Source organism: Pelecanus crispus, chromosome 2, assembly GCF_030463565.1.
Source record: "Pelecanus crispus isolate bPelCri1 chromosome 2, bPelCri1.pri, whole genome shotgun sequence".
NCBI lineage: Eukaryota > Metazoa > Chordata > Aves > Pelecaniformes > Pelecanidae > Pelecanus > Pelecanus crispus.
In genome coordinates this window covers 100,666,256-100,685,315 of record NC_134644.1, presented here as the reverse complement: position 1 = coordinate 100,685,315, position 19,060 = coordinate 100,666,256, and the positions used below count along the sequence as shown (strand labels likewise).

General features: G+C 37.7%; 1 protein-coding gene across 3 annotated transcripts in view; it reads right to left on the bottom strand.

Moving 5' to 3' along the window:
* The window catches only part of RPRD1A (regulation of nuclear pre-mRNA domain containing 1A), a 48,257-nt gene that overhangs the window by 5,016 nt on the left and 24,181 nt on the right, over positions 1-19,060 (bottom strand). The window lies entirely within an intron of this gene.

Sequence of the window (19,060 nt, the reverse complement as noted above, 5' to 3'; positions counted from 1 at the left end):
GTATTAAGGATAATTGATACACATACTCTACTATCACTCACAGAGTATGGGAGGATAAACTTACTAATAATGTCAAAGAAGTACTTTCAGCTCGTACTGATGAAAGAATAAAAAGCAACCAAATACCACCTAACCAGGCCTGTTGATCAGCCCCACCAAGCTGACCAATCGTAAGTATTTTGTATTAACTTTTATAATAAAAACCATATTGCATCAGTACATTTACGGATCTAGCCCTGAGTTTCCAAAAACTTTTTGAATCGGGGTCTTAGGATTTCATGTTGTGTTGGAATACAGGTCGAACCACTAATAATTCATTTATTTAATGATTGTGAGGAACTTTTCACATGAAACAACATTATACAAGATAAAGTATTTAACATTGTAAACCAGTGCACTAGAATACAGTTAGTGCTCACCTATTAAGAATACGAGACATAATGGAGCTTGTATAAAATGAAAACAGATATTCTAAAATATAGGAAGATTAGGGTACAATTTACAGGAATATTTACATTTCAAAAACTTGGAAACACATTTCTTCAGAGAGCAGAAGAGACTAAGCACTAGCAGGCAAAACAGCATTTCATGAAAATACACTGTAATTCACAAGCCATCAAATGCAGATGCTTTCTAATGCAGCCGCAGGTTTTGCTGCAGCCTGGGAATGGCTGGAAATAACAAGAAATAGTTAACCTACAACTTGGATAATCAGCCCATGGACAACCAAGATCTCATGATTATAACCACGTCTAAATAATAGAAGGGAAAAAAATTGACATTATCCTGTAAAAGTGCCAAATATAAACACTTGAAAATTCCAGCAAGTATAAAAACACTGTACAAAGGTCTATAAAACATAACAATCATGCTATTTACAAGGTCTAAACATAATTTTAAACATTTTTCTATACTGTCAATAGCATGGAGTAAAAAGGAAGGCCAATGAAAAGACCTTTTGGTAGTAGAACCCAATACAGTAGCACAAATGTTAAATACTTGGGGCATGATCAAGATTATTGGACAAGGTCCAACAGACTTAAAAACAAAGTTTGAGACTTTTAGCAGCAGTGTGGCCTTCTTACCAAGGGCAATAAGAGAACCACAAGAAATTTTAAATTCTTAATGAGAAGGTAATGCACAGCTAAAAAAAAAAAATTACATCTTTACATAGAGAGAAAAAACTGTCCCTGAATTAGGATCATCAATTCCTTGATATCATTTATATTTACAAATTAAATATTACATAAAGTTCAGAGTCCTATGAGATACTAAACACAGTGAAAATACTACAGATGCCTAGGTATCAGAACTGTAAACACTTGGTCACAGTACACAGGGCAAAGCAGCGTTCCTTTTATGATACAGATGACCAAAAAAGTCTTACAACTGCCAAGTCCCATGATCTGAGGAAAATGGTCACTTGCTCACACTTGCCCAAAACATTCTCTCTGGTGCAAGTGGAAATGAAGGGCTGTATCCTGATACTGTATCCATACAGTAATGCCCACAGGCTACAAATACTTCACTGTTTCATATCTAATGTTACAGCAGCATCCAGAGACCTCAGTGGGCCAATTCTGTGCAAGAGTCATAGTCCTTTGCCAGCATGTAAAAAGCTAGTAACAGAATACTTCTTGCCCTTTTCACTATCTATTTGAGTTCAGATTGCAGAGATACACTCCTGACTGTTATTTTAAGGAATAGATTTTAATGTCAGAGGAAAAAATAGGTTTCATTGTTTAGTAAAACACACAATTCAGCAATATACATGGTTCTAGTTAAGCAGAATCACTATTGTCAGAAGCAGGATGGCTGGAGATTGAGCACTGGGCTTTGAGCAAGCTTGAAGCTAGGAGACCTGGCCTCCGTTGTGAAAGATGTACTGCTGTACAGAAGAGGATGAGTAGAACTGTAAGCAGAATCAAAACACTCACAAGGCCCAAAATTAGTAAAAGAAATTAACTATAACATCATTCCAGCAGTTAATTCTTGTAAATGGTGTTTGAATCAGCTGAATCCTAAGTTCATGCTGTCAACGAAGAATGTGAAGCAGCAAATCAGTATCCCTTCATAAGCTCGAAGTGTGATGCTAGGCAAATAGGCACAGATCACACTTAGCAGCTATATTCTCTCAAGACTTTACTCCAAAACCTGAAATGTGCCTTAAATTAGATTGCCAGTTGCCTGACTCCATTAAAATTCCTTTTAGCTGATAATAAATCATTTCCATAGTAACATCACATTTCTGACATCCAGTATCTTCCATATAAATTTTGCCTGGGACTTGTTGCCTAGTGAATATCAGCTTGATCAATATTACTGACAGCAGGTTCCTTTTTCTTACTAAGGAAAACATTCTCATAAATTCAGTCTCCCATAATAGTCTTCTTCCTCTCACCAGCACCTTTAACATAATGCACACTCTCACGGAGTCAAAACTTGTTCCTTGTGCCTTCTCAGAAATAGAGACCTCTGAGAAAGTTTGCTCAAGGTTTTTACTAAAAAACTAAATAAAAAATTGCATAAGGCTTTATAGTTCATTATATTATTGATGCAGTATAAACTACAGAATGCAATTTTAATAACATTTTGGTAATCCAAAGCATGTGTGAGATCTGCCACTACAGGTTAGATGTCCGTAACAATCCTCCCCACAAGTAGAAATATTATTTCACCTTATCCAGAGCACCCTGTTTTCCATGACACTCCCAAAACCATTCTAGAAATCACTGGAAATGTCCGGTTTTCATGACTGGTGAGCAAGTTCAAAGGAGGGCTGATTTTCAAGTACAGTGACTTAGCAGTTTTAAGGCACTTTCAAAGGGGCTGCTTTTCACAGTTTCATTCTATTTAAAATCACTAGTCACTTCTGAAAGGGTTTGCTTATGTATTTTTAAGGCTGCTAATATAGTCCTGACATCACCTAAGTAGTCCTGGACTGTTGGAACACCAGTATCAGTATTCATTATCAAAAATACTCATTATATGAACAGCCTTTATTAGTTTATTGTAACAGCATGCACATGCACCTACAACCTTTCTCCTCAGTGTAGACGTTGAGAGTGTGACTTCATTAAAGCAGAGGAGTGGAAATGGGGATATCTAGGTGTTATTTCTGATACTGTTGCTCCATTAGAAATGCTGTATACTGTACAACTGAGTGACAATTTACCCATATTGTTGACACTTCTAGCTACAGAAATCCTCATGGAGAATTTCAATTTCATTTTCATTATGTTGATTTTAAGATACACTTCAAATTACCGCTGTGTAAATGAGGTAAGATTCAAGCTATTTACTTCAAACAGTCAAGGACAGGCAGAAGTATGTTTTCTTTTGCTACACTGAGCATAATTTGCATTGCTTGCTACCTATGCTGAACCTTACTCTTGGGATATATGGGCAACCTGATGTACGGAATTAAGGTCTCTTCAATTTCTTCATAGGTCTAAGATAAAACTACTTTCAAGCAATAATTTTTTGTACTTCCAGTCATAAAATTAGGTTTATGAGATAATTAGAAGAACTTATTTTGCTCATTAGAATCCCACTGATTACTACAGTTTCCATTACTCAACAGTGTAGAACATGGATATTTTGTGAAAGCAATGCTAACAGCATATGGATTCCACGCCTAGATTAATAGTAATTCTCTATCAAATAGGTACCAGGCAAAAAAGCCAAATAATTTTTGATTAGACACTACAATCATCATGAATAATAAAAATGTGGGTAGGCCAAACAGGCTAAGCACTGCAGAGAGTAATTTCCCTTCCAACTGAAATAAGCTGAAAAATACAGAGTTTTTGCAATTACTGTAGAGAGGTGCTACAGCTAAAACAACTTGGAGTTTCATGGATATGCTGTCCCTTTACAACATGAATATAACTTTGAACCCTCATCTGATCACTACGGCTATGGCACGCATCAAAATACTGTGTGGCAGAAAATGCATAGCAAAGCAAAAGAAACAAAGTCTGATTCCAAAGCAAGAATGAAAGGCTTGAAGAAAACACAAATATTTAATCTGCACCCCTGTTAGCTACAGAAAGGTAAGGTGGAAATCAATACTCTCAATACAGAAAAAACAAAACCCAAAAGGCTTAAAAGGCTTTTAAGGTGTTGAGGACATGTGTGTACATCAGCATCCATGACGTGTATATACATCGTATTTAAAACTGAGATCTCTAACTTTCTAGGTCCATTCCAACCTTCCAGTTTCAGGTACAGACATCGGAGCTGTGTCACAGAGCAAAGGCTTCTCACACACTGTGTCCAACAGCGCAGAAACCACTAGAAATCTTCAAAGGCTTAGCTGAAGGCAAATGGCATGTGATACCCTGATATCTAGATTTTGAAGTTCAGAAACACAGTATTTGTTTATAGACTCCACCTTGTTAAAATCTAATGCCTCACCCAGCATGGGTATTTTTCTGCAAGGAAGACTGACAACCAGACTTGAAGGAGTCAGATAAGCCTCACTATCACTCTGGAAAACAGACAAGCAGGGTTAAATTTTGTGCTGCCTTTAAAAATTTGGCATGGCTTACGTTCTTCACCAGTATGATTAAAGGCTCAATCTATTTACCAGTGTTAAGGATGAACAAAACCCTGAAATAACCTTAATTTAAGACACCGAACAGAGTCTGAACACATCTATATGCTTCACACACACACAGAGAAGGTTGAAAAATCAAGGACAGTAATGACAAGCTTAGGAAAGGACTGACTTGGCTAACGTTCCATTACACATTTTGCCTGTTTACTAGAAAAGACTTTTAGAAGAAAGCTGCAGCTTTCCAGTATGTTAGCATCTATCAGTTTTCCATTAGGTCTGAACACATTTAGAACAAAATAAATGGCACTGAAGCAATGAGCACCTATCTAGTGATTGCTTTGTTTATTCCTTATCGTTCTATGCATTGCCCCACACATTACTTACTGTACGTGTTACTCTGTACGCAGATTTACTAATATTCTCTTAGGTTTTTTAATGGCATACTTCGCCATTACAAAACATAATTCAGAAAACGTCTTTGAGCTGACAGATCAAAATGAAATGCATCCTCTAATTTTGAGTATCCCATTTTTTTAGTACTTAAAATTACCAAGAACTTAATGCTTCAAAGCAAATTTTCTAAATTGAGTTAAAATATTCGAGACTCCTCAGCTTGTCTGCAAATGAAGCAACAGGAAGCAATGAACTCAGAAGTTTGAAACCCACAGACTAAATTAGTGACCATCTGGGGAAAGCTTAAGTGACTTTGTCTACCATCAACTGTTATGCTGTGGTACAGACAGCGATACACTGCAGATCTTCAAGTCATAAATTCCTGAGTGCAGCAGTAGTAAATAGGAACAAAGCATTTTACCAGGGCATTTCCCATCTGAAGAGTGATTATCAGAAATGTGAAGTCCTTCACAGCGGTCACAAACTATTCTTCCCATTTCTTGAAAATGCAATTCTTCGTCCAGCTCCTTCCAGCCTAAACCTGGGTCTCACATCTCATTCACCCCAGTCTTGACTCCTGGTCTCCATCTCCATTCCTTGAACGCTATTCCTAGAACCAACCTCTTTGTCCAGCAAGGCTGTTCAATGCCTCTCAGACTCCTGTCATGCCTGTATTCACATGCAAACACTCACTCACAACTGGTTTTTGCCCAGCTGTTCCCATTTCCTTCCTTTCTGGCTCCATATCTGAATTCCTCCCTCTCCAATCCTGGTCTGCACTTACCACTTTGTCTATAGCTTTGGCTGCGTCTGGTTCTAGTTCCACCTAGTTCTCCTTAGTCCTATACTCAGCCTGCCCCTGTCCTCTGCCTGTATAATACCTCCATCAGATCTCTCTATCGCCTCATACCAGTTTTTGCTTCCATTCTCTTAGTCCTAAGGAATTCCAGTTCCTCCCATTTCTGTCCTACATGACATGCTTTTCTGGCTGGTCACTCCCTTTCTTCTCAGCTAGCTGATCTCCTGTTTCATTCTTTACTGTAATGTCTAGTCCTGCATCCCTTCTTAATCTCTGCAGCCTCTGGTGCCAAGTTCTATGGGAACTTGTCCAAGTTTTGCATTCAAACCCATTGGCTTCCACCTCCCCATTACTTAGACTCATGGGAGCCATGGACAACACACCCATGGCAGAAGTTGTCTGCTCTGACGTCAGGTGCTTGGCCCATGGTCAGCCTAGAAAACAACTATACAGTTGCAATTGCAGGAGAAGTCTTCTTTAGGCCAAGCTGGAAAACTCCCTGGCAGAGAAGCTCTTCATGGAAGTTAGTAATGTTTTAAGAAATCTCTGACGAGCATATTGGAAGTAATATTTTTCCAATTTAATTTCATTAAATTCAGGATGATTTTCATTACTATATCAAAATGCATGTCTCTGACAGAAAAAAGGATTTCCCCATTCCATAATACTTTGAGAAAGAACATGAATTCCATCATCGCAAAGAAAAGGTCATTTTTTGAGATTGTTTTATGACAAAGTTGTCCTTAGATTTATTCTTGAAGATTGTGTTGGCAAAAAGTTGGTCAAGGTTTGGGAAAGTTAAAGAAAAGAAAACAGGGACTTACAAGCTTAATTACTGCAAGTATTACTAGGCTTACTTAGTTTATATTTTCCTCCATTCAATCATAAAAGGTCCACACTGATGAATATTTATAAAATAGATTAATATTTAAAGACATTGATTTAATTAGAGAATGTCTACGGGACAATGAGGCAATTTAAAAGCATTTCAGGATGGCACATATGAGCAGCAGCTCAAATGAAAGATGCCTGCTTGAGGTTAAATTTGGTCTCCTTGTGTTTTGTTATCTGATACAGCATTTTTATCTGGTTGAAAACTTAGCCATTATAATAAACTCAAAGCTACACACTTCCAAGAGATGCTTAAATTGCACTGAATTCTTAAGTTTCAAATCTTGGCTGACAGAATGAAGTTTTGGAGAACTTCTGATGACAAGCAGCAGGCACTTCAGAACAATTCTGAGCAATTGCGCTCAAACAAATACTGAAGTTGATACTCTACACATCCTACAAGGGATAAAGCAGAACAGTATTGAAAATAAGAAAATAAAAAAACAATTAAATGGCTGCAGGCTTAGAGATAGCTTCTTAAAGTTTCACAAATGATCTGAAGGAAATCCAAATTAAAGTTCAATTTTAAAGGAATCTATGAATGAAAAATTTTATGATCTATTAGAAAAAACACGCCTTTAGCAATGCATTTAAGAACAGTTGCGTAAAGTTTTCCATCTCAAATATTTACTGTACCTAACAGCTGAACTGTAAAAATTGTGTATGTCAGATGCACATTCCTCATTTCACACAACCCTTGCCTGCAGGTCATTACAACAGTCTTCAGTTCCAACTTCAGAGTCTACATGTGCAACTCATCTTTCTAAAGCTAATGCTGTGGGTGTCAAACCACAAAAATGTGGACTTTGATGTTCATAATTTAAGAGAGACAAATGGACATCTGAAAGTATGAAAATTCTGTAAAGCCAAGACTACATTTAACTATTGTGAAGATGAAAAGTGAATCTAAGAAAGAAAGTAACACTGTAGGTCACTAGGTAGGGGATTTACCTATAGCTAGCCAAGAGACAACTGTTACAGATCCTTTTCTTTCATCAAAGACAGATCTACATAAAGTAGAAGCATGAGACCTAGTTTTATTGTAGCAAGGCTACGTACTAGTAGCAGTCTAATCCAAGCAGCAGAGACCTTAAAGCAGGCTAATGTATATAGCTTTTGCAACTGTGTAGAGCCACTCAGTGTTAACCTGTGAGCAGGAAAATTAATGACAAGTGTTTGAATCAAAAGTGTTTTATTGACCTGAGATTGGGTATTAGCTATATTTCAAGTAAAATAAATAAAAGTAATATAGATAGAGGACCTCAACTTTCTGCTACAGGTGAGCCCAGGCTGTTGACTTTTTTCATTTAAGTAGTCTATCAGTGCAGGTCTAACTGTGCAAAACTGGTGTTGGACATTTTGAACAAGCTCTTCAAACAATTTTTTTCTTAAATTTATTTATTTCTGTCTTATTTTCTCAGTTCATAAATGACTCCTATCCAACCTGAAGAAACAGCTGTGAAGGACAACCACCTTACAATTCCAGAACAGTCTTACCTGAAGAGCACGTGGCTATTTCTTAAAGAGATTTTTAAAGAATGGTTCTCAAAATGAGCCAAGAAATGCCAGGGGGTCATCCAATGTGTGTACGTGCTAATAAATTTTATCAGCTAGACAGTTTCATATTACACTTGTCAACTCATTTTCACAGTTTCATTAAGTAGGCTGAAACATCCATTTTAGGGACATGCATTCTAAAGAAGAGGATTTAGTTACAGCTCAAAGATAAGCATTCACAAGCCTGATTTGCTTTAATGGTAGCTGAAAGTGCTCAGCATCACTTGAGAATTGAAACTGTAGTTTACGTGACTAATGAGAATAATTATCTGTGTAAGACAAACTGTTGATATGCTGCATGGTAATTTTGTTTTTCTCTCCTTAAATAGATACTTCAAATGCAGTGTTCAGTGATGGGGATGGGAGTGTGAGAAAGGTAAAGTTGGAAAGGGAGAACTACACAGCAGCAGTAGATATTCTGACTTCTTGAAACTGCCCCTCATATGCCCTGTGGGAATATCTCCAATGAAAACTCTACCATGCCTGAAGCAAGCAAACAACTGCACCCCATCTACAGCCAACAAGAAAGGAGCAAAATCTTAATTTCCTAACAATGCACATAGATACGAGTTCTATCATTTAAAAAAAGTGCTTACCCTCAAGCTTTACTATTAAAATGTTATGATGAGAAAGTTTTGCATAAGGGAAGCGATACCAATAGAGAGCACAGAGCAATTACAAGAAAAATTCACAATGTAAAAGTCTCTTATCAAACAACCAATTTCAGGCAGCAAATTTGGCACACCCACCCATTTTTGACATTACTTTCCCAGTTCTGAATTGCTCAAATATATAGTTTTATAATAGAAAGGGTGTAAAAAGAGGTTGTCAGGGCAGAAATTATGAGCAACCAGAGAAGAAAGTCTAGAGAGAAAGTAGAACATAGAACAACAACATTAAAACAAACAAGGAAAGACATTTACACTGTTTTTCCTGAAGTTTTCTTTCCCATTATAACTATTTTCCTCCCAAAAGCCTACAGCTTGCAATAACCCCACTAATGCACATCTTTCTGTGATCTACTGATAAAAGAAAACATGTATCAGCGGTTAGCAATCATTTCTATCTAAAATGTCTTAGCTTTTTAAAGCATCTTTCATCCATTCAAGCCACCTGTATTTCATTGAAAAGGTCTTTAAAATTATTATCCTGGTTTATATAGAAGCTCTAAGAGTAGGGGTGGGGGGTTCTGTTTTGAAGGTCTGTATTTCTATCCGGTTGTGGATGAAATGACCTTGGAAGATCAGGTCATCAGGAGAATACGGTAAGTTAAATGTTGTTAAAGTAATTTATTACTAAGGTATTTACAAATGAAATCATGAGTAATTCAGTAGATGTGTTACAGAGGAAAAATGCAAATAATGTAAAAAATTCTTTATTTCTTTCAATTTTCACCCAATTTTTAATAAATGTGTAATTTTGGAATGGAGGGGAACACAGGGAAGAATCATTGTTTGCAAAGTACAGTATTTCAGATATCCCTGATAATGATTCTAATGACTGAGATTTCTGACTATTCAGTAGGCAGTACTGTTCACAGCTACTCTTCCTCATCAGTTCCTTTACTGTATTTCCTAAACTAGTTATTTAGGTTTACACAGTGTTGAAAAAAATGGAATTGTACAAAGTAGTAACTCAAATTCCCTGTTTTGCCATGTGCTTCTTGCATGTCAGTATACAAGTCACTTAGGTACATTTTCACAAGGTACATTACCCTGTTTTTTTTTTCTATGACAGACACTCCAGTTTTCTCTCTTATTCATACAAAATCCACTCTCACAAACTTGATACTGTTTTAAATTTGTATCAAAGGTTCCAGAGAAAAACTCAGGCCCTACTTCCATTTGCACAGGCTAAAAATAAGAACCTAAAATCTTTTAAAGTGTTGTTTCTCCTTACAAAACCTTAGGAAAGCAGGGAAGTACGTGGGTTTTATCAGATTTGATGTTGAAATTGCAAAATAATTACATCTGTCTTCTTTTGCTGGTGAGCTGCTTCAAATTCCCTGAGAAAACAAGACCTGAAGTAACAATGGAGACTGCAGCAAGAGTACAGAAAAGGGCTTACCATTGTGGCAAACTGAATACAAGTGGAATATTCATGGCTTACTGTAGGGCAATTTAAGAACTTTTAAAATACTTGTCCATTTCTTCCCTACTTGCTCAGTAAACCGTGAAGACTGGTCTGTCCATAAGCTCATGTTTCCAGATCTCTCATAAACATGGTTTGAAAGAAAAAATAAAAATAAACTACGCCTAACATCTGACGACTGGGACTTCTATCAAGGGAAACAAAACCAGCAGGTCTGAACCTACAGCTGAAGTTCAGGCAAGAGTTGGATCAACTGGCTGGCACAGCAAAACCAGCCTGCCAGGACATGTTTTAAGATTTCTAGTCTGCTGGACATGATCAGTTGCAGGGTAGAGAAAGTGTTTATGAAGAACAACATAAATGCCCTCTGGGTATATGTTTCCAGCCTTCTATTAGGTAGAGCACTTGAGTATTAGGCCTGGGTATGCCACTTTGCTTTCACTCTGCAGTGCAATCATCATGCAAAAAGGCAACATTTCCCCCTTGTAGGAGGGGAAACATATGATAATGAACAGCACTAAATCCAAGGTACATGATTTATCCAAGGTAATGAGGTAAAAATCCAAGGTAAATTATTTATAAGTTAACCATGACTTATAATAAAATATAAAGACTTGCACCCAAACTTAAGATACCATCTTAAGGAGTGACTGTAAAAGTCACCATGCATTCACTTTTTTTTTTTTTTTTTAAAGGGCTTGCCTTGTAAAGCAAAAGATAATTTCTCTACTGACACCCTGCAAACCTACCTGTGAGTGAAAAAAATCAAGCTAGCCAGGCATCGCAAGCTGAAGGCCCCCAAATGAGTCCCTCAGTGACTCCCAGCCAGCTCTACCATGTCCTTGATATGGCAACAACATAGCAAGAGGAGCCTCCGCTGAGAAGGGGGCACGTAACTGCTGACAGCGCAGAGACCACAACTGTCCCCTCTTTCACAGCTAAAAAGAACGAACTATGAAACCATGCTTTTGCCGCTGTTCAGGGAAAGTGCTTGCTTGCAGCCACGTTATCAATAAGAGTCAAGACAAGGGGGCCAAGTAAAAACAGCAAAAAAACCCTCCCCACAGTCATTCATATGTAGGTTGAAATCTTCAGTTGCGTAGGGCATATTTCCTTACGTTTCTAGATCAACTGGACCTTGGAGGAGAAAGTTCATTGTGCAACATAGCAAAAGCTGTGTGATGTAGCACAAAAGCATGCTACATACTCAAGTATTGGAAGAAAAAGCATTGTCAAGCACATGTGCCATGAAAAAGTGGGCAACATGCTTTAACAAGTAAAACTACATGCAGCAGCGCAAGAAAAAGCTTTTCTGCCATTAAACATTTTGTGGGCTGTGTAGAACATGCCTCCTGTGGAAACTGTTTTAATGCAAGTTTGGACTTCGCAGAGTTGTCAGCACTGTACCGTATCCCTCCCTCCCACTGCAGCACAGAGAGCCTGCCTGCTGTCCCTCACAACAGTTCGTCTGTGTGTTTATATTTTTCACTGATAGCTTTGTTTTTATTGGAACTCTAGTGAAATTCAGTATTTTCCAGCAACTTTCTTCTACTGAAACTTGGGCACTGACTCACATGCAGAAAATAAATTTGCTGTAAATCTTAAATCACATAATACAATTACGATTTCTTAAATTAACAAATATATATTTAAATGCTAAGCCTTTATCAATTACATTGAAAAATGCAAATCTGGAGTTTGTGCTCAGCATTTTATAACTGAAGATAGCTAAAACCTAGTTTATGTATCTTGGTCTTTATCACTTATGGTATTTTTAAGAGTAGCTTACGTAAACTCTCTTCTTCTTTTAGTTACTACCTAACTGGATGTTAGCTATTCAGACACCAGAAAACAATGAATATTTACAGGTAACTCCAAAACTGAAGTTCAAGTGATCAAGATTATCCTACAGCCCACATACAGAATTACCCTCAGAAGCCTAAGAATTATTGCTTAGTGCTTAACAGAAGCATAAAGTTAAAACCTGCAGCTGTTATTGAGTGTGTACAATTTCTCTGATAGTGTTGCATGAAAAGAACATTCATTTTCCACTGATTACAGTGGCTGTTATCCAGCACGGCTTCAAGGATTTCAGGCTAGGGTATTTGCCAAGTTGTACAAACATACATAGAGCACAGAGGACAGGAATGGAATAAATGAGAGGTACCTCATCAGCACAGTGACAGGAAGCTTCTCTATCTTGAACTGTTAAGATTTGAAAAAATTATGCTAATATCATTTTATGTTTTGCATATACAACAATTTTCAACTACTTGGCTTGAAAGCACTTGCGTGATCCTTTGGAGTCCAATCTTAGTAACACCAATGAGCCCAATAATAAAGCAGCACCCCTCTAGGACTCAAGGATTAGCTCTAAGTGTAACAGCTCTACTGGACTGTGGGTTGGGAATAAAGGAAGATCTTGGTGTTCCACAAAACTGGTCTGGATTCTTCTCTCTGCCTAAGGCAGAAGACGCTCATCAGTCAGGAGGTAAAAAAAAAGAAGTTTCAAGGTGCTTTTTTCTAGAAATGCTGAGAACATGGGTACAAAACGGCTGCAGAAGAAACAACCCCTTACATTTTCAATGGCATTAGGATGACTTTCACTTACAGGCATTGCAGCAAGAGAATGCATTGACAATCCATATAAATTACAGGTGAGAAGCTAGCCAGGAAACTAAAGGAGTAGTGGTTTACTTTCTGGAGGATAGCCTAGTCACATTAAATTTGTTGCTGCTGCCTGTCTTCTAAGACAGCAGTATTGCAAAAGAAGAAATCCAGAAAAATCAGGAATTATTAGTTCTTGAGAGGAATGTGTCGTCTGAAAAAGTTCATGCAGGCTCCTCAGAACCAAACCAGCACGTAGTGACTGTACTTTATGCTTTGGGTTTGTATCTGCATCACTGTTTGTGCTTTATTCCACGATCTTTCAGCCTTAGGATAAAAAGCCTTTGAGATAACAATGCTGAGCAAGAACACCCGATTTCTTCCACAGATAAGAATATTATAAATAGGGAACTTCCACTCCTACATCTTCAGGTAACGACACAGCTAAGCACAGTAATTGTGTTATGGCCAAGAGAGCAAATTGATAGGTATATACAGACAGAATTTAATTCTCTCTATGGAGGTTGCATCCAGCATCATCCTATGCCAAATGATGTGTTTCTCTACTGGAAATGGCACTCAATTCACTACATGACCTGTGACAGCAAGCAAGATTAATGCCTGGTATTCAAGATGGCATGCTAAATTGTTTTTCTAAACAGTGTACCCAATACTAAGTACAGTGGTACAGCTTCTAGATCCAAATCGTTTAAAACTTAAGGTTGTTTAATGTACCACTGGTTTAAAAAACAACAGCAGCAACAAAAATCACCACAAAAAAATTTTTTCCTAGGGCAGAAGGCAGAAAATGGGGAAAGATGAAAACATGATTTACTGGCACCCATGCAGTATCTGTTGCTTACAGTGGTTATTATGGAATCAGAGATGAGTGAAAGACTGAAAAGATACGGCTGGTAGCTATCCATCAAATACCCATTTAACTAAACCCCTGATTTCTTCTGGATGCCAAATGATTAGCAGTATCTGGGAGGCCAAATACTCAGGAATAAAGTTGGTACAATGATGGCACAGCTCACTCAATTCATCCATCAGATCTAACCTTATAAATGAGCCACCACCTTTTGACCATGGTTCACTATGGCTGATGGATGTCAATTACCTCCATCAGAAAACAGGTACCTTAAAATGGGAGATTTTATGATGTTGCTAGAATACATCTAGAATTTAACCAGGTTTCACCTTGATACTCTGAACTCTTAGGCAACGCATAGCACCAGATTCAGCTTCAGCTTCACTGTTGAGTCTTGATGTGTAGCATAGCAAAAACAAGGTGGAAGGAGAGAAAGAGGAGATTCTGTAAGAATGCAATGTTCTCAGCATTTTCTTAGTGACCATGGTTTGAGGAGAAAGCAGAATAAGTGATCGCGCAGAAAAGAAAAAATAAAGCAATGGGTCAGATTACAAATAGTGAATTGGGATGTGACGCAGGAAACAACTGATTTCCTATCTAGTGCCCTTGCAGAATCATTCCTCTTACTCCGCTAGTTACTAGCAACCTAGAAATAAATTGCATTAAAACTTTGTGTGTTTGAAATGTTGCCAAGTGTAACACTTGGGGGAGTTATACTGTCTGCTCAGTCTTCTGCCTTCTACCATCTTCACGATCACAGGGCTCACATTTACTGCGATTAGGACAGCTCTGAGCCTTGTTTTTAAGGAAGTTACAAGGAGCTCAGTGCTCCACATAAAATCCAAGAACTTGTCTACAGGCACAACTCTGGAACAAATGATGTTGTCCCTCCATCTCCTCTGCTGTCTGATAAATGAAGTATTTGGGCCGGAGTAAAATTGAATGCTACTGACTGAAAAGAAACAAAGGATGAAAAGAAATACATAATTAGGAATGGAAAGGGGTAATGAGAACCTGACATCTGAGGAACTAGAGCAAAGCATCTATCTACTTAACCTCTAGGATCAGAGTCAGATACATCTTGCTTCTCCAGCCTTCTTCACATTGTTTTATTGCTATTTTTGAAATGTCATTAATGTACTACTTTCAGAAGTGATTTCAAAACAAAAATCTTTTTAATGCTGGAACTCAAAGCTCAAATGCTTATCTCCAACTTTTGATTCTGTGTTTCAAAACTTGACTCTCCCCCTCCTGCGATGTAATAACTAATGAAGCAGCCACTACACATTTCCTCCTTGTCCCAAACTCTGCATGCAGCAGAGCTTTAAAACTGTTGCATGTGCTGATCACAAAACTGAATCTCCACAGCTGCTTTACACGGCCTCAAAGATGGAGCAGTATACAAAAGTCTGGTTTGGATGCATGGGGAGAAGGAAATAACAAAACACAGAGGGAAACATTTAACTTGCAGGAAGATCAAAGGCTTAATTTTACAGTGATTTCTATCTATTAGTTAACATTGGCCTACACTTAAATCAAAGACTTGCAGAATAGCTTAAAATACTTCAGGACTTATACTAAATCACAAAATACCAATTAATATTCCAGCCCTCTGGTGCACATCTACTGTAACTTCCACAATTATTTTAAAAAGCACGTGGCATTCTTCCTACTTCTCAGCTTCCTCCCTCACCACTTACAAATGATGTGCACACTATGGCAAATGAACCCAGCTATGGAGAGAGAACTGATCTCTTTTGCACTCTGTTTCAGGGAGATAAGGCTGGGGCCAGATAATGTTGTTAACAGTAATTTATCTCCTCACAGTCCTTATTTTGTCCACTAACAAAAATGTAACATACTTGTCTCTTACATTCACTAAATTTTCTGCCTAAAAAGTCACAGTACATTCCTCTCCTGCACATGCCCCTCAAAAATACCATTTTCATTGGCTTAAAAAAGTGTTTTGGGTTTTTTTTATTTGGTTGTGTAAAAGTGTGGAAAAACAAGTAACTAAAATTCCTTTTTGACACTTAGACAACAAAGTGTTCCAAATACTCCCATTTAAGTATGTACCATCCCATTTCAAATACTGAAGTTGTTCTTCAATTTGAAGAAGTTATGACAGCAGATTGTTCTTCATTTTCTTGATGGAGCAGTGTACTTTATTTGATAACTGTGTAAAAGGGTTTGTTTTTTTTTTTTTTTTTAAATCAATTTGAATTCATAATATATTTCTAAATTACCAAACCACTGAGAATTTAGAACCTGCTCTGAGGTCAATTTCACAGATGAAGAAAATCACAGAAAGGTGCTTTTGTGAACAAACAGGAACTTAATCTAATAGTGAATCAGGCAAGACTATAAAGCAACTAGTGATGTTGGAGAGAGCAGCTCAAAACACTGGGTCTTCAGACTAATACTTTCAGAGAAATACTGTTTCAATCCTATTATCAAATGCAAATATTTTACACCCTCAACAGTATCATTTATTCAAGATGAGGCAGTGCAGTAGCAAAAGGATGCTCAGTGAATGGTGATGTTGATTCCTGTAAAATGGCTGAACATCCTAACTCCATCCCTGTTAGCCCAATTCTCCAGCCCACAGTAACTCCCACCCAGTGTGCCCCCTCCAACTCTCCCCTCCCATCCCAATATCCCTTGATGTGTTCTGCATTGCCCAGCTATTGTTGTGGCAAAGAGCAGCGGAGATTATAGCTGGTTCCATGCTACACAGGCTGACTGGAGAGCAGACCGAGGGGAGAAGAGCTACCGAAGCATTCCTTTGGGCCTCTCTTCTATCCACTTATTCACAAAACTAATTTCACCAAACTTTTAACGAACTGAATTATTAACATTGTTTCCCTGTCAAATGAAAGAAGAGACTGGCAGCATGGCTGCAAGTCAAGTCTCCCAGGAAATCAGACTAGCACAATACCTGTAAGTCCTGTATAATAGCAATTCACTCTCTCCTTCTGCCAATCACTGCCAGCAGTAGCTGAGAAGTGGTAGAAAAATGTTTTGCCCTCTCTAATCACATCAACTTAATGCACTTTTTATCTCGGATATACATCTTCATACTATATTAGTAGAATGAAATTCCAAGACAACATAAGAGTTCATTTACAGGATTTATACATCATTCTGAGTTGTCTTCCTGCATTCTGCTTCTCCTTATTTCCATCATTTTTAGTCCACAGCATTGCAGATTTTGGCAGTGGAAAAACTTTACCAACAACTCCAAAGTATTCTTTTACTGAACTGAAAAACACACAACTGTTTCGGCCTGAACGCAGAAGCCAATGTACTCTGGCCATTCCTTTGGTCTAGAATTAAATTTTAAGGCCAGTGTAAGGCCCACTTTACAACCTTATCAGGTAATGGTGAGCACTCCTGTGACAAAAACTCCTTCCGTTTCTCCCCGGCTAAGAAACTAATTCTCAGCAAGCACAACAGATGTGGCATACATTGTTTCCTCACTGACGATGAAATAGCTCTCCCACTTGCTCTCTTACCGTTCCATTATACCCCTCAGAATAACTAATGCATACAGCTTCAAGAGACAGTTAATAATGAGAGCTGGTGTTTCACATTGTCCTCAACCATATTTTAGTTCACAGCTTCCAAGTTGTACGTCCCCGTCCGCCCGTCGACACCTGTACCACACCCCACTCAAACAGGAAAATCTAGGTATGAAGAAAATAATCCAGCCTCTAGAACAACACATTTTGAAATAAGGTGCTAGGAAAAAAAATTAATTGGGGTGTGTGTGTAAACATATACATGATCATAAATCTCAGCTTCCAGTTTCAATCAACGCAGGAATAAACACTTCTACCAGGTAGCTGTAGCATCCTGTCAAAGCCCTGCAGTTCTCTTCCTCCCATTCCCCCCCAGCATTTTGACTGAGAGTACACACACTCTGTGTGTGTGTGTGTGTGTGTGTGTGAGAGTATGGAGGTAAGCCTTCCAGATTGGCTTCTCCAGGGAAAAAGGCTATCATTATTCTTGGAGATTAATTTTCAGAATCAGGCCGGTATTAACTACACTACAGTTGCTACTAGCTGAAAGGAAACATCATTCAAAACTCTGTATTTCACTTATACTTTAACAGAAAGATAGTTTTTAAGGACTGGATTTTTCAGGAACAGCCCAGCTAAGAGAAGCATCATTTTCCCTAACAGTTTTCATCTTTTCTCAGCTGGGGCTCTTGGCCCACTGGCTCCAGGAAGTGGCCTACTATTCTTTGAGCTCTTTTTAAGAACCAGGAGTAGCTGATTTTATCAAATGTCTGGATTTTATTTTTTGAAGTAAAATTTCCCAGGTTTACTATACTGACTTAGACATTAGTGTGTGATGTTTGCGATCTATAAAATTCAGTTTCACTTTGAGTCCTACTGAACAGTGTTTCTGCCCTCTACATGTAGCCTGAGGTGAAAAGATATGAAGTTACTAATTTTCATGATCTGCTACTTAAGCAATTAGCAGAGGTTACTTAGAAAAAAGCACCTTGGAGAGCTATTGCTCAAACAAAAACACCTCACTACCACGGTATGTTAAAACTCTACCTGTTGGCTATTATTTGTCTACTTACTCATACCTTTATTAAGAACTACAGATGAAGAATTTATAGTTAACAGAAAAGTTCAAGGTGTCCTTCAGATCATCAGCAGCTATTTTAAAAGAGCATACAGACCATAAAAGATGTCCAAAATAGTCACAATAAACCTTGTGACTAGTTTAGTAGTACCACTACATAAGATCACCATGAATTTAAACTAAGGAAGCAAAATAATTTTGGTGCCTGATTAAAGCAGCTCAACTATAAACTCATTCATTTTGATTCATATGAACTCAAATAATTTTGATTTGACAATGGAATTATTAAAAATAAAAATTATCCGTATCTCAGTAATGCAAGATTCATATGAATTCTTCAATGTTCTTATTTTCAGTGATATTTTACCTGTAACTGATGGACTCAGTCATCAATGAATTTCAATTCAAGCTCTGGGTTTCAAAAGAAAAAAAAAAACCACACACCCATGGAAAGTGCACTGTCCTTACATACCACAAAATGTTTATGTATTCCAAAAGAAGAATATTTCACTCCTAATACAAATTTTTTTTAAAGGCAAACCGGTTTTTGTCATAAAGATATCACCTATACTAATTAGCTTGCGCCAGTTAACATTTCTTCCAGTAAGAACTTTACTTTCCCCTATGCCGACATTAAAATACATCTAATAACAAAAGGTAATTTATTATTTCATTAACAGGCTCTGAAAAT